We start from the raw sequence: 14,117 nt of genomic DNA on the forward strand, positions 1-14,117 counted from the left end.
TTAAAATCTTGGGTCTGGGGGCTCCTGGGTGGCTCAGTTGGTTAGGCAACCAACTTCAGCTCAGGTCATGATCTCACAGTTTGTGGGTTCGAGCCCCGCGTCGGGCTCTGTGCTGAGGGCTCAGAGCCTGGAGCCTGCTTCGGATTCTGTGTCTCCCCCTCTCTCTGCCCCCTCCCCTGCTCCCACTCTGTGTCTCTTTGTCTCTCAATAATAAATAAACGTTTAAAAAATTTTATTAAAAAAAAATCTTGGGTCTGGTTTCCTCTGGACTCTTCTCCACACAGTTTTCCCTTTGCTGATTTTGCTTTGCATCCTTTCCCTATAATAAATCTTAGCCGTGATTATTGCCAAAACAAAAAGAATTTGGACTGGAATCTCTTGTCTATTTTCATGAAAGGGTAAACAAAAACTAATTGAAAAACTGGTTACCTGAGGTGCCTGGATGGCTCAGTCGGTTAAGTGTCTGGCTTTGGCTCAGGTCATGATCTTGTGGTTCGTGAGTTTGAGCCTGTACCAGGCTCTCTGCTGTTGGCATAAAGCCTGCTTTGGATCATTTGTCACCCTCTCTCTCTGCCCCTCCCCTGCTCATTCTCTCTCTCTCTCTCTCTCAAAATAAATAAATAAACTTAAAAAAAAAAGTTTACTTATACAGAAAGGGCAGGAACAGAGAAGAAGGTTCAAGGATAGAAGCTAGACTTTTCTGGATGTACCTTGTTTTGTAGATTAGACTTTGGAACTGTGTTACTATTTTACATAATTATATAACAAAGTTAAATTTAAATTTTTTTGTATTTCTAAAAATTGAATCAAAATGGGGAAAAAAATAACCCAATTGTGCATGGAATTGATGCCGAACCATACAGAGAGGAATTATTTCAACTTTAAAGCACAACAATTTGATGTTTCATCCCCAGTGCAATATATTCTAAGGACAAAAAGAACTGCAAAGAAATCTTAAATAGTATTTAGTAGTCACATTTTTGGTAATAATGTTGATATTTTTATCCTGAAATTATTATCTCTAATGATAAAGCAAATAAGTAGTGAATGTTGTTAAGAATTTAGATTTTCAGGGGGCACCTGGGTGGCTCAGTTGGTTAGGCGGCCGACTTCGGCTCAGGTCATGATCTCGCGGTCCGTGAGTTCAAGCCCCGTGTCGGGCTCTGTGCTGACAGCTCAGAGCCTGGAGCCTGCTTCGGATTCTGTATCTCCCTCTCTCTGACCCTCCCTCGTTCATGCTCTGTATCTCTCTGTCTCAAAAATAAACATAAAAAAAAAATTAAAAAAAAAAAAGAATTTAGATTTTCAGGGTAAGATAAAACCAAAGAAATTAAGAACTCGATAACCTTAAAAATGAATGGAAAAATATTAGTATAGATTTATGATATACTTTTCTCTTTAAAAATACATTTTCTAGCTCTATCTGCCAAAAGGGACTAGAAACAACGAACAACCCAGTAGCAATGTGCATGCCTAGTGTCCAAATTGTGGCCTCTAAACAACATTTCCCACTGATAGAAATAATTACTCCTTGGGGAAATGTCTGATTCAAGATCTGGGCAGGAAATTTACAGGGCTGAGGCTGGAATCTCCTGTCATAGCAGAGAACAAAGAAGTTATTTAAGACTACTAGATCAGGGGCACCTGGGTGGCTCGGGCGGTTGTGCATTCAACTCTTGATTTCAGCTCAGGTCATGATCTAATGGTTTGTGAGATTGAGCCCTGCATAAGGCTCTATGCTGACAGCATGGGGCCTGCTTGGGATTTTCTCTCTCCCTGTCTCTCTGACCCTCTTCTCTCCCTCTATCTCACTTTCTCTCTCTCTCTCTCTGTCTCAAAATAAATAAACTTAAAAAACAAACAAAAAAACTACTAGAGTCATGTTTAAATGACTACAGAATGAATCTGAAGGGCTTCCATTGGCCAAATGTGGGACAATTTGAACATCAAAAAGAAGAGTGACTCCAATGGATTGAAATTCATCAAATGTTTTAAAAATGCCTGAGTTCATAATAATACTACAAAGAAAAAAAGATGCTAGAAGACCAATTCATTCAGAAAACCGGTCAATAAAGAGAAAAAATCAATCCTGCCTTAAAAAAAGAATGGGGTGGGGTGTGCCTGGCTGGCTCAGTTGGTACAGGATATGACTCTTGATCTGAGGGTCATGAGTTTGAGTCCCATGTTGGGTGTGGAGCCTACTTAAAATTAAAAAAAATTTTTTTAATTAAAAAAAAAAAGAATCAATCTTGCTTTTTCTATACAAGTCGTACTTTAGGATACCAAAGAGTTGAAGGTTCTTTATAAGAGAATTCCAGTTAATTAAGTGCAGAAGAGAGAAAAGAATTAGAATATCACAATTTTGCAGCCTCTAATAAAATAGTGACTATCACCATTAGGCAGTATCATCAATAGTTGCTAAAACCAGTAGGTAAAAAGCTGATGGAGAACTTTATAATGGATGGACCAATCTGATGATCCCTGACCAAATGACCAATCTTTTTTTTTTTTTTTTCCAAATGACCAATCTTAAAGTCTTAATGCAAATAATTAGTTAATGTTAAGAAATAGGATTTTCCTGTTCTCCTGATTAAATGAATAGGAAGTAAATAGCACCACCTATGAGGAGTTATTTTAAATAATGCAAACCTGAATCTCATCAAGCCTTTAACCTACAAGGACGGAATCATCAAAATCTGGAATGTAGGCGTTCTTCAGGACAAACAACCTGGCTTCTTCAATAAATAAATGGCAAGAAAAATAAATGGAGAAAGAACTTATAGGTTAAAAAAGATTTAAGAGACAAAGCAATGAAGTGCAATATGTTGACCTTGTTTGGAAAAATGAATTTGCCACAACCATTATAAGAGCAAGATTGACAATCAGGGAGATTTAAATAATGTGATGGCTCATGGTACTTGAGTTCTGTACATTTTTTATTTTTCATAATCAGAAGTTAAGCCCACATTTTTCTTTTGTGTCCTGACAGCATGAGACTTCCCTAGGTGTCTTGCTGAAACTACAGAGCCATGGCACCCCCATCATCTCTTTGAGCTACCAGCTAGTAACTGCATCAACAAAGGAATAATAATAGCTGATAATTTGTTAAGCACTTACTACGTGCCAGAAACAATTCTAACCACTCCACATATCTTGTTTAACTTTAACCCAAAGTCCATTAAGCTTTTTAAAATCTTTCTGTTAAAATAGACAATATATATTTTTTTCAGTGTATACTGTGGGAATCACTCCATTGCATCTCAAGATGTTACAATTCCTTTTGATGGCTGCATAGTGTTCCATTGTGTGGACCTGCCATTGGTTATTCAACTGAGGTTAGCTAGGTTAAGCAGCTTGCCCAAATCCCTCAGCTGGCGCCTGTAGAATTAGAACCAAGGTCTGGCTGGGGTGCCTGGGTGGCTCAGTTGTTAAGTGTCTATCTGACTTTGGCTCAGGTCGTGATTTCATGGTTCACGAGTTCGAGTCCCACATTGGTTGAGCTCAAGCCCTGCTTCTCTCTCTCTCTGCCCCTTGTTCTCTCATGCCTTCTCTCTCAAACAAAACAAAACAAAACAAAACAAAACAAAACAAAAACAAGGTCTGACTCACTCCAAAGCCTGTATTCTAAACTTGTGCTTCCCAAACTTTAATACATATACATGAATCACCTGGGGCTTTTGCTAAAATTGCAGATTTTAGGTGGGTCTGGAGTGGGGCCAGAGATTCTGCATTTGCTACAAACTACTAATTATGCCAAAGCAAGGCCAGCCTAGAAAACTCAGCCAGGGAATGAAAAACTACTGATGCCTGGGTCCCACCCCCAGAGAGGCCAACTAACTTCATGTGCCCGGGACGTGGCCTGGCTTTCTTTCCCCCCTACCCCCGGCAAAGTTCCCCAGGTGATTCTTGGGTGTAGTCTGGACTGAGAACTACTGTCTCAGAAGCCTGTTTGTTTTGAGGAATTCTTCCACCATGACTAATCTGCAGCTTATCAAGCTGGCTCCTGGGCAGTTAACTGGCATCAGGTGCTTTAGAGCAGCCTGGTGCCGTTTTACAGCCTACTTCAATGACCTTATCAGGAGTTCTACTTTTACATTTGATGGCCTGCTGTTTGCCAGCTACATATCTATTGGGTAGGGGAGAGTATAGAAAAATGATAAAGTCATGGCTCCTTCTCTCAAGGTGTTTACAACCCAGCTGTTTTTACCTCTGGGTAAGCCCCGGAAACAGTAGAAAGAACAGAGAGCGTTGAAGTTTACGGGCCCAAAGGACCATACCTATCTGTGCTTCTCTGAGAGACAGATAGGAGTCAGTGATCAGAAAAACTTCAGAAGTTTTTAAACTTTTGAAGCTGGTTGGAGAATATGATTTTAGGTCTATAGCTAAGTGCTTTAAGCCTTGAATTTGACGGTCTTGTCTACCTGTTCATGGTGGTTCTGGATACTGCAGGCCTCCCCCCAGTCCCCACAAGGGTAGGCCCTTACGCGGTGGCAGATGGCAGACCAGAAAGCACACGCCCCACAAGCCCCCTGACACCCGCAGGGGCGGGAGTTAGGGCCCAGCCAAGCACGCTCGGTTCCTTGTTTCAAATTTACCAATCAGATAATGCATTCCTCTTCCTACGGGGAGGGAAGTGTCCTTACCTTGAACCGAACAGGCAGCTGCCTTCTCTGGCCACACTTCGGGCCAGCCCCAGTGCCACATGATAGTTGTGCACATGACAGGAGCTTGGTGGCTCTTTGGGTCTGCCAGGTTGATTCATTGGCTTCCCAGAACCCCAGCTGCTCCAATCTCTGCAGTCTCCAAGAGAGTTAGGTCACTACGCATACCTTGTCATTCCGTACCGATAGGGTGTTTTAGATTCCTTCGGGCTTATAGTTAAGGTTTCATTCATCGGGAGCCCTTTGATTTGAAGACATTTCAGGCAGAGAACAATATGATTTCTATTTTATTCAGACATATACTCAATCAAAAATATTCATGAAGAGCCCTGTGCTAGGCCCTTTGGGCACAGTGACAAACCAATGACCCAGGGTCCCTGCATCATGCAATTGCAGTCTAGTGGAGAGATAGATGGGTGTGAGAGGAGAAAACAAACAAGTATACAATAAAAAAGGTTTTGGACTTTGGTTCAGGTCATGATCTCGCGGTTTTTGTGAGTTCGAGCCCCCGCGTTGGGCTCTGTGCTGACAGTTCAGAGTCTGGAGCCTGCTCTGGATTCTGTGTCTCCCTCTCCCTCTGTCTCTCCCCTGCTCACACTCTGTCTCACTCTGTCTCTCTGTCTCTCTGTCTCTCTCTCTCTCAAAAATAAAATAAACATTAAAAAAAATAATAAAAAGGGTCTGCGTCCCTTGAAGGGAACTATGGCAAAGAAGAAATGAAGGAAATTTTCTTTTTTTTTAAATTTTTTTTTTTTCAACGTTTATTTATTTTTGGGACAGAGAGAGACAGAGCATGAACGGGGGAGGGGCAGAGAGAGAGGGAGACACAGAATTGGAAACAGGCTCCAGGCTCTGAGCCATCAGCCCAGAGCCTGACGCGGGGCTCGAACTCACGGACGGCGAGATCGTGACCTGGCTGAAGTCGGACGCTTAACCGACTGAGCCACCCAGGCGCCCCGGAAATTTTCTTACAAAGTTCAGCAAACATGTACCATTTGACCCATTCCTACAGATGAGATCATATGTCCCCAGAGAGACATGAACACACATTTCAGAGCAGTTTTTTTTTAAATTTTTAAAAAAAAAAAAATTTTTTTTTCAACGTTTATTTATTTTTGGGACAGAGAGAGACAGAGCATGAACGGGGGAGGGGCAGAGAGAGAGGGAGACACAGAATCGGAAACAGGCTCCAGGCTCTGAGCCATCAGCCCAGAGCCTGACGCGGGGCTCGAACTCACGGACCGTGAGATCATGACCTAAGCTGAAGTCGGACGCTTAACTGACTGAGCCACCCAGGCGCCCCATAGAGCAGTTTTATTCAAGATAGCCAACAAGTGTAAGTGACCCAAATGTCCACCAGCTGGTGAATGCATAAACAAAATAAGGTATTTCCATATCATGGAGCAGCAGTAAAAAAGAACAAACTCCTGAGACACCAACAGCCTGGATGAATCTCAAAAATGTCACGCTGAAAGAAGCCAGATTCAAAAGAATATGTACTAAACGATTCCATGTATATAAAACCCTGAAAAAAACTGTAGAGAGAGAAATCAGGTCAGTGGTTGCTTGGGACCCAGGGGTGGGGAATGCTAGGGAAGGGGCACAAGGGAACCTTTGGGGTGATGGGGGAGCCCTGGATGTGGTGATGGTGCCCATATTTACCAAAACTCACCAAACTGTGTGCTTAAAATAGATGCATTGTATTATATATAGTAAATTGTGCATCAATAAAAGTTGATTAAAATGTAACTGGAGTAGAGACGAAGGAAATAAAAAATAGAAATGGGGACGAGCAGGAAGGAGAAGGCACATGTATTTAGAGAAGGTGGGGTAGAGGGGGGCTCTTGGAGAGGACATTAAGCTGAGGCCTATGCGTGAAGAGGGCCAGAGGAGGGAAGCATGAAGATGGGTGGTGGGCTGGAGCGGGAGAAGCTCTCCAGGCAGTAGGAATGGCAGATACAAAGGCCCTGAGGTAGGAAGAGCCAAGGAAAATTGCTCTTGCTATGATAATTAATTGGACTGAGAAGACTGACCTGGAGATTTTTGGCCTACCTAAAAGTAACAAAGTACCTTTGAAGAATTTGAGTATCACCCCTCCCCCCACCCCCAACCTGCAAACATTAACAACTAATAACGAGGCATCCTCTTCTATTCATTGGTACAGGACCCATAGTGACCTCTTGATGACACTTTATAAGCCATTCATTTAAGTTGACGTTCGAAAGGGGCGCCTGGGCAGCTCAGTCGGTTAAGCGTCCGACTTCGGCTCAGGTCATGATCTCACGGTTCATGGGTTCGAGCCCCGCATCGGGCTCTGTGCTGACAGCTCAGAGCCTGGAGCCTGCTTTGGAGTCTGTGTCTCCCTCTCTCTCTGCCCCTCCCCCACTCGTGCTCTGTCCCCCTCTGTCTCAAAAATAAATAAACATTAAAAAAAAATTGAAGTTGACGTATGAGGGTATTGGTGAGTCATACAAACAGCATTTCACTGAAATGCCTAATTTCACACTTTAATATATACTGGTGTTCTCTTTCACTGAATTTCACCAGTGACAGGGATTCTGAAAGGACAGCACAATAAAGTTCTATGGTAGCCTCCATCTGCCACAACGAGGTAGATGATTCTTCCTGTGTGCATTTGTCTCTCCAGTTGCCTGAAATCTAATGATCCTTGAGAAACGGGCTCTGAGCCCTTTGGTAGGAAAGTTATAATTCAGGATATTGGATCATGGGAGAGGACAGGATGAGAGGCCTTGATAATCAGGGCTTGGTTTCCATCATTATTGTTTTAAGATTCTAGTTCCAAGTAAGAGAAGACAATGTCAGCTAGATTAAGAAAAAAAGGAGTGTTTTTCAAAAACATTTTTTAAATGTTTATTTATTTTTGAGGGGGGGAGGGGCAGAGAGAGAGGGAGACACAGAATCCGAAGCGGGCTCCAGACTCTGAGCTGTCAGCACAGAGCCCAAAGCAGGGCTCAAACCCATGAACCACGAAATCATGACCAGAACTGAAGTCAGACACTTAACAGACTGAGCCACCCAGGCGCCCCATAAAATGTTTTTTAAAATTTAAATGTTTATTTATTTTGATAGAGACAGTGTGAGTGGGGGAGGGGCAGAGAGAGGGGGAGAGAGAGAATCCCAACCAGGCTCTGTAACATCAGCACAGAACCCACTATGGGGCTCGAACTCACAAACCACGAGATCATGACCTGAGCTAGAATCAAACGTCAGATGCTGGGGTGTCTGGGTGGCTCATTCAGTTAAGCGTCTGACTTTAGCTCAGGTCATGATCTCGTGGTCTGTGAGTTCAAGCCCCACATTGGGCTCTATGCTGACAGCTTCGAGCCTGGAGCCTGCTTCACACTCTGTCTCTTTCAAAAATAAATGAACATTAAAAAAAGAAAAAGAGTTGGACGCTTAACTGACTGAGCCCCCCAGGGACACCAAGAAGTGTATTTTAATGTTACAGGAAGGGACCCAAAGACAGGAAAGTAATCAGCCCAGGAAAGGATGGAAATGGGCAGGCCTGGAAGAACTGGAAAAGCACTCTCGTTTTCCTGTTTCGCTCGGTGCATCTGTTCATTCTTGGGTCTCTCTGCAGACTAGCTTTCTCGGTTCTTTTGCCTGCATGGGGGATGTGGCATCACACTTGGAGAAGTGACTCCCCATTCCAAGCTGGTGGTGTTATGCAGTATGAACAGAGCCGTTGGGGCCTAATCTATAGGCGGGTAGGGGGATTTCTGGGAGAAGAAGGAGTGGTTGTGAGGTGGCAGGTACCAAACATTAACTTTGCCAAACAGGTGGCAAAGATTTTAGTATTTTAAAGGATCCTGAAATTGTTATTGCCACTGTAATCATTTGTTAACACATTGCGTGTGTGTGTGTGTGTGTGTGCGCGCGCCTGTGAAAGGCACTGTGGGGAATATGAAGATGCAAACTCTTATTCTAAGAGCTTTCGTAATTTAGTTGATATTATAAAACATGTACACCAAGGATGTGAAAAAAGTATGTGATACATGTCATTAAAGGTGACATATTATAAAAGATTGGAAGGTTCCTACCTGTGGTCGTTAGTGAAGACTTTAAGGAGGAGGTATCTTTTGGGCTAAACCATGGAAGTTGGGTTGGATTTTGATAAGCAGAAATGTCGTGGGAAGGAAGTTTGTGTAGGGATGAAGGATGAGGCTTATAGCTGGGTAAGAGTCAAGTCTGCCTGGAGAACTAGGAGATTCATTTTGCTAGAACATGCTACATAAACATATGGGAAGTAATGAGGAAAAGTGGAAAGATGCTAAATGTGGGGCTTCTTGGATTTTTTTTTAAGTTTATTTGTTTATTTTGATAGAGAAAAAGTGTGAGTGGGGGAGGGGTAGAGAGAGAATCCCAAGCAGGGATTTGAACCCATAAGCTGCGAAATCATGACCTGAACTGAGGTCAGACGCTTAACCAACTGAGCCACCCAGGAGTCTCAGATATTCAGTGTTGTGGACTTTGTTCTGTAGGCCAAGAAGCTATCAAACCCTTTTAAACAGAAAGGAGATTATATGAGAACAGTGGTTTAGTACAATTAACCTGGGAGCAGTGGGCCTGGAAAGTAAACCAGAAGCAGAATAAATGTTTAGGAGGCAACTGAACTAAGTTACTGAGTACTCAGGGCTTTTTTTGGGTCTAATTTGATAGCCACTAGACATTTGTGGCAATTCACTACTTTTTTTTTTTAGGTTAGTATTTTTGGGGGGCATCTGGGTGGCTCAGTCTGTTAAGTGTCTGACTTCAGTTCCAGTCATGATCTCTCAGTTTGTGGGTTTGAGCTCCGCGTCGGGCTCTGTGCTGACAGCTCAGAGCCTGGAGCCTGCTTCAGATTCTGTGTCTCCCTCTCTCTCTGCCCCTTCCCCGCTCATGCTCACTCTCTCTCTCTCTTTTTCAAAAATAAATAAACATTAAAAAAAAAAGATCCTTAAAAAGACAGTTTATTTTTTTAGTAATCTCTGTACCCAATGTGGGGCTCGAACTCATGACCTAGAGATCAAGCATTGCCTGTTCTTCCAACTAAGCCAGCCAGGTGCCCCTATTGACCACTTTTAATATGTAGGGCTACATGTTGCCACATGAGAAAATAATGTTTTAGATATATTGGGTTAAATAAAATATACTAATAAAATTAATTAAAAAAAAAATTTTTTTTTTCAACGTTTATTTATTTTTGGGACAGAGAGAGAGCATGAACGGGGGAGGGGCAGAGAGAGAGGGAGACACAGAATCGGAAACAGGCCCCAGGCTCTGAGCCATCAGCCCAGAGCCTGACGCGGGGCTCGAACTCACGGACCGTGAGATCGTGACCTGGCTGAAGTCGGACGCTTAACCGACTGCGCCACCCAGGCGCCCCCTAATAAAATTAATTTTACCCATTTATTTTTACTTTTAAAAATGTGGCCAAATCCTATATATACAATGTTTTTCCTGTACATACACACCTATGACAAAGTTTCATTTTTAAATTAGGCACAGTAAGAGATTAATAACAATAAAAACAAAATAGAGCAATTGTAATAGTCTATTTAAAAAATTTTTTTTAATGTTTATTTATTTCTGAGACAGAGAGAGACAGAGCATGCATGGGGGAGGGGCAGAGAGCAAGAGGGAGACACAAAATCCCAAGCAGGCTCCAGGTTCTGAGCTGTCAGCACAGAGCCCGACACAGGGTTCGAACTCACAAACTGAGATCATGACCTGAGCCAAAGTTGGTCTCTCAACCTACTGAGCCACCCAGGCGCCCCAATAGTCTATTGTGATAAAAGTTATATGAATGTGGTCTTTCTCTCAAAATATTCTTTTTTAAATTAATTAATTAACTTATAGAGAGCGAGTGCGGGAGAGGGGCGCAGGGAGAGAGAGAGAGCGTCTTAGGCTCCATGCTCAGCACTGGAGCCCCATGTGGGCCTTAATCCCACAACCCTGGAATCATGACCTGAGCCAAAATCAAGAGTCACCGTTCCACCAACTGAACCATCTAGGTATCCCTCAAAATACCTTACTGTACTGTACTCTCCCTTCTTCCTGTGATGATGTGAAATAATACGATACCAACGTGATGCGACGAACTGTGGTGAATGACGTAGGTATTGTGACATAGCAGTTCGCTACTATTGACCTTCTGACAGTATTTCAGAAGAAGGATCATCTACTTCAAGACCGTGGCTGACTGCGAGTAACTGAAGCCCTAGAAAGTGAAGCTATAGATAAGGCGGGGGGGGGGACCTACTGTAGGTTTATTTGGGAACAAAGATAGTAACAGCCATCAAACTCTCAAAACGGAAAGAACTAGATCTCCATTGCCTTTAATATAACAGAGATGTGGGGGCACCTGGGTGGCTCAGTTGGTTAACTGTCCCAACTTCAGCTCAGATCATGATCTCGTGAGTTCGAGCCCTAAATCAGGCTCCTTTGCTGGCAGTGCAGAGCCTGCTTGGGATTCTCATTGTCTCCTCTCTCTCTGCCCCTCCTCTGCTCACGCTTTCTCTCTCTCCCTTTCAAAACCCAACACAATACAATACAAGACAATACAACAGAGATGTGGCTTTTATATCTAGAAATGAATTTCCCAGTGTGTCTAAGGAAAAAATTCTGTGAAAAAAGGGTTCCATGGTCAATTACATTTGGAAGATAGCTACATACCTTAGCCTCCTCTTGGAGATTTATCATGCCCTTCAGAATATTAAAGCTTTAAGAAAATGACTTAAGTTTATCTTGTATTTACCAAACTTACTCGAGCACAGTGCTAAGCCATTAGTTGTTATCTGGTAATAGTATCCAAATCAGGGATATTTAGTTGAAGATAAGATAGGCCTTGGGGTACCTGGGTGGCTCAGTTGGTTAAGCTTCTGACTTCGGCTCAGGTCATGATCTCCAAGTTTGTGAGTTCGAGCCCCATGTCGGGCTCTGTGCTGACCGCTTGGAGCCTGGATCCTGCTTTGGATTCTGTGTCTCCCTCTCTCTCTGCCCACCGCCACCCCCCCCCCGCCCCCCGCTCATGCTCTCTCTCAAAAATAAATAATAAAAAAAATTTTTTTTTAAAGAGAGATAAGATAGGCCTTGAGGTTGAAAACAGAAAAAGTTTTCAATCCTTTCAATACTTGGGAAAGGATAGAATCTTCCATGTCTAGGAAACTGAGTTGTTCTAAACTCATTACATGTCATCTTCGATTTTCTATCTCTATTCTCCTGAGACAAGTTGAGCTTTATTTCTGAAAGCAGGTAATATTCATATTGCCTGTGAGCTCTGGTGAGACCACTAGAATGCCACATGCTAGCTATCGTGTGTGTGAATGTGCACATGCACCTATAACACACATCTCTATCCCTCTTCAATAGCGCATTCTGGGCCAGGGGCCAGGCCTTGGAAGAATGTCTAGGGGCTTAACAACTTCATGTTCTTCATATCTTTGTCCTTTGGGAGAGATAATAGCCAAGGTTTTCCCAAATTTTCACCATTATACTCTGGAAAAAAAGACCTTGGTCTTGACAGGGGCCTGATTCTATGCTTTTCATTTTCCTGGCACTAATACAGCCCAATGAAAGGAGAGAGAACTTGCTGTATAAACCTCTGTGGCTTGGTGCTCTGGTGATCATACTTCTGGTTTTTTTTTACTCCCCAGTTGCTCTACTTTAGCTGCAAGAGACCTCAAGGGAAACTCAGAGAGGGTCTGTCCCCTGGCTCTTAGGAAGCAGTAAGAGATGAGAATGTGAAGCTTCTCGCATCCCCTGGGATCCAGAGGGCAGACTGTGGGCCCTAAGATGGCCTCCAATGACTCTCTTCTTCCTGGTATTGGTGTCCTTGTGTAGTATCAACCCACTTTCAAGAGGGCTGATCTGTGTAATAACAGGATATTGGATATTGCAATAGGGTGTTGCAGAAACGATGGAAGTATGACTTCCCAGGCTAGATCTTAAAAGATACTGTGACTTCTGCATGTTTTTCTTTGAATCACTAGTTTTGGGAGAAGCCAGCTGTCATGTTGTGAGGACATTCAAGCAACCCTATGAAGAGGCCCATGTTGTGGGAGCTGAGGCCTCTTGCCAACAGCCAGTACCAGCTTGCCAGTCATGTAAATAACCCATCTTGGAAGGGCACCCTCCAGCCCTTACGCCCTCAACTGACTGCAACTTCATGAAAGGCCCGGAGCCAGAACCACCCAGGTAAATCACTCCCAAATGCTTGACCTACAAAAACTGAGATAACATATATTCATTACTGTTCTCAGCCACTAAGTTTTGGGGTTATTTCTGACCTAGCAGTAGGCACCTAATATGGTAGATGTGTATTCTATATGATGTTTTGTCACTGAAATGGCTCTATCATTAATGGCTCTATCAATGGGAAATCACTACTTTAGAATTTGATTAGTTCCTCTGAAGCACTATGCTTACTATGACCTCTGTGCTTATTCTGATGTGTATATCAGAAAACTGGTTTCTCCCCAAGGATAAAATAACTGAGACAAATGGTAAAAAACTTAATGATTCTGTCCCTCTAAATGATGCTGTGTGTTGTAATAACCACAGAGAAAGGAAACCTTTTTTTTTTTAAATTTTAAATGTTTTTTAATTTTATTTTTGGAGAGACCAGAGTGCGAGCATGGGAGGGTCAGAGAGAGAGGGGGAGACACAGAATCCAAAGCAGGCTCCAGGCTCTCAGCTGTCAGCATAGAGCCTGACTTGGTGCTCGAACCCACAGACGGTGAGATCATGGCCTGAGCTAAAGTTGGATGCTTAACCGACTCAGCCACCCAGGTGCCCCAAAAAGGAAACCTCTTGTTACTTTCATTTGACATTTTTTGGAAAAAAAAAAAAAAATGTAAGCTTAATCATGGGCTTCCTTGGTCCAGGACAAATCTTCAATTTTTAAAAAAACAAATGCCATATTTAAGTATAACACACATAGAGAAAAGTGCACAAGTGAACATCTTGATGAAATATTGCAAAGTGAACACACCCATGTAGCCATCACCTAGACCAAAGAAATTGAACCTTACCAGCCTTACAGAAGTCTAATCTGTTGCCCTCTCATGCCTACTCTCTTCCCTTCCCCCCACCCCCAAACACCATTATCCTGACTTCTCACATCATTTATTAACGTTGAACTTCATGTAAATCATATGGTATGCATTCTTTAGTGTCTGGTTTCTTTTGTTCAGTTTATTTGCATTTTTACTTTTAGGATTATAAACATTTTGCCTAATTGTCATTAGTATATGCTTCACCTGTTATTTTGGATAAACTTTAATGATAGCCACACACTGTAAGCTTACACCAGGGAATGAAGAAACATATTTATTTAAGATGACAAAAAGCCTTCCACTAATTTATTGGAATTTTACTGAATCTGTGCCTTTTGGTAACTGTAACGCAGAGGGTAGCTGAACTTCTCAGGAATCCAGGCTCTATCATTTAAGCTGT

Source organism: Leopardus geoffroyi, chromosome A3 (assembly GCF_018350155.1).
Source record: "Leopardus geoffroyi isolate Oge1 chromosome A3, O.geoffroyi_Oge1_pat1.0, whole genome shotgun sequence".
NCBI classification, from domain to species: domain Eukaryota; kingdom Metazoa; phylum Chordata; class Mammalia; order Carnivora; family Felidae; genus Leopardus; species Leopardus geoffroyi.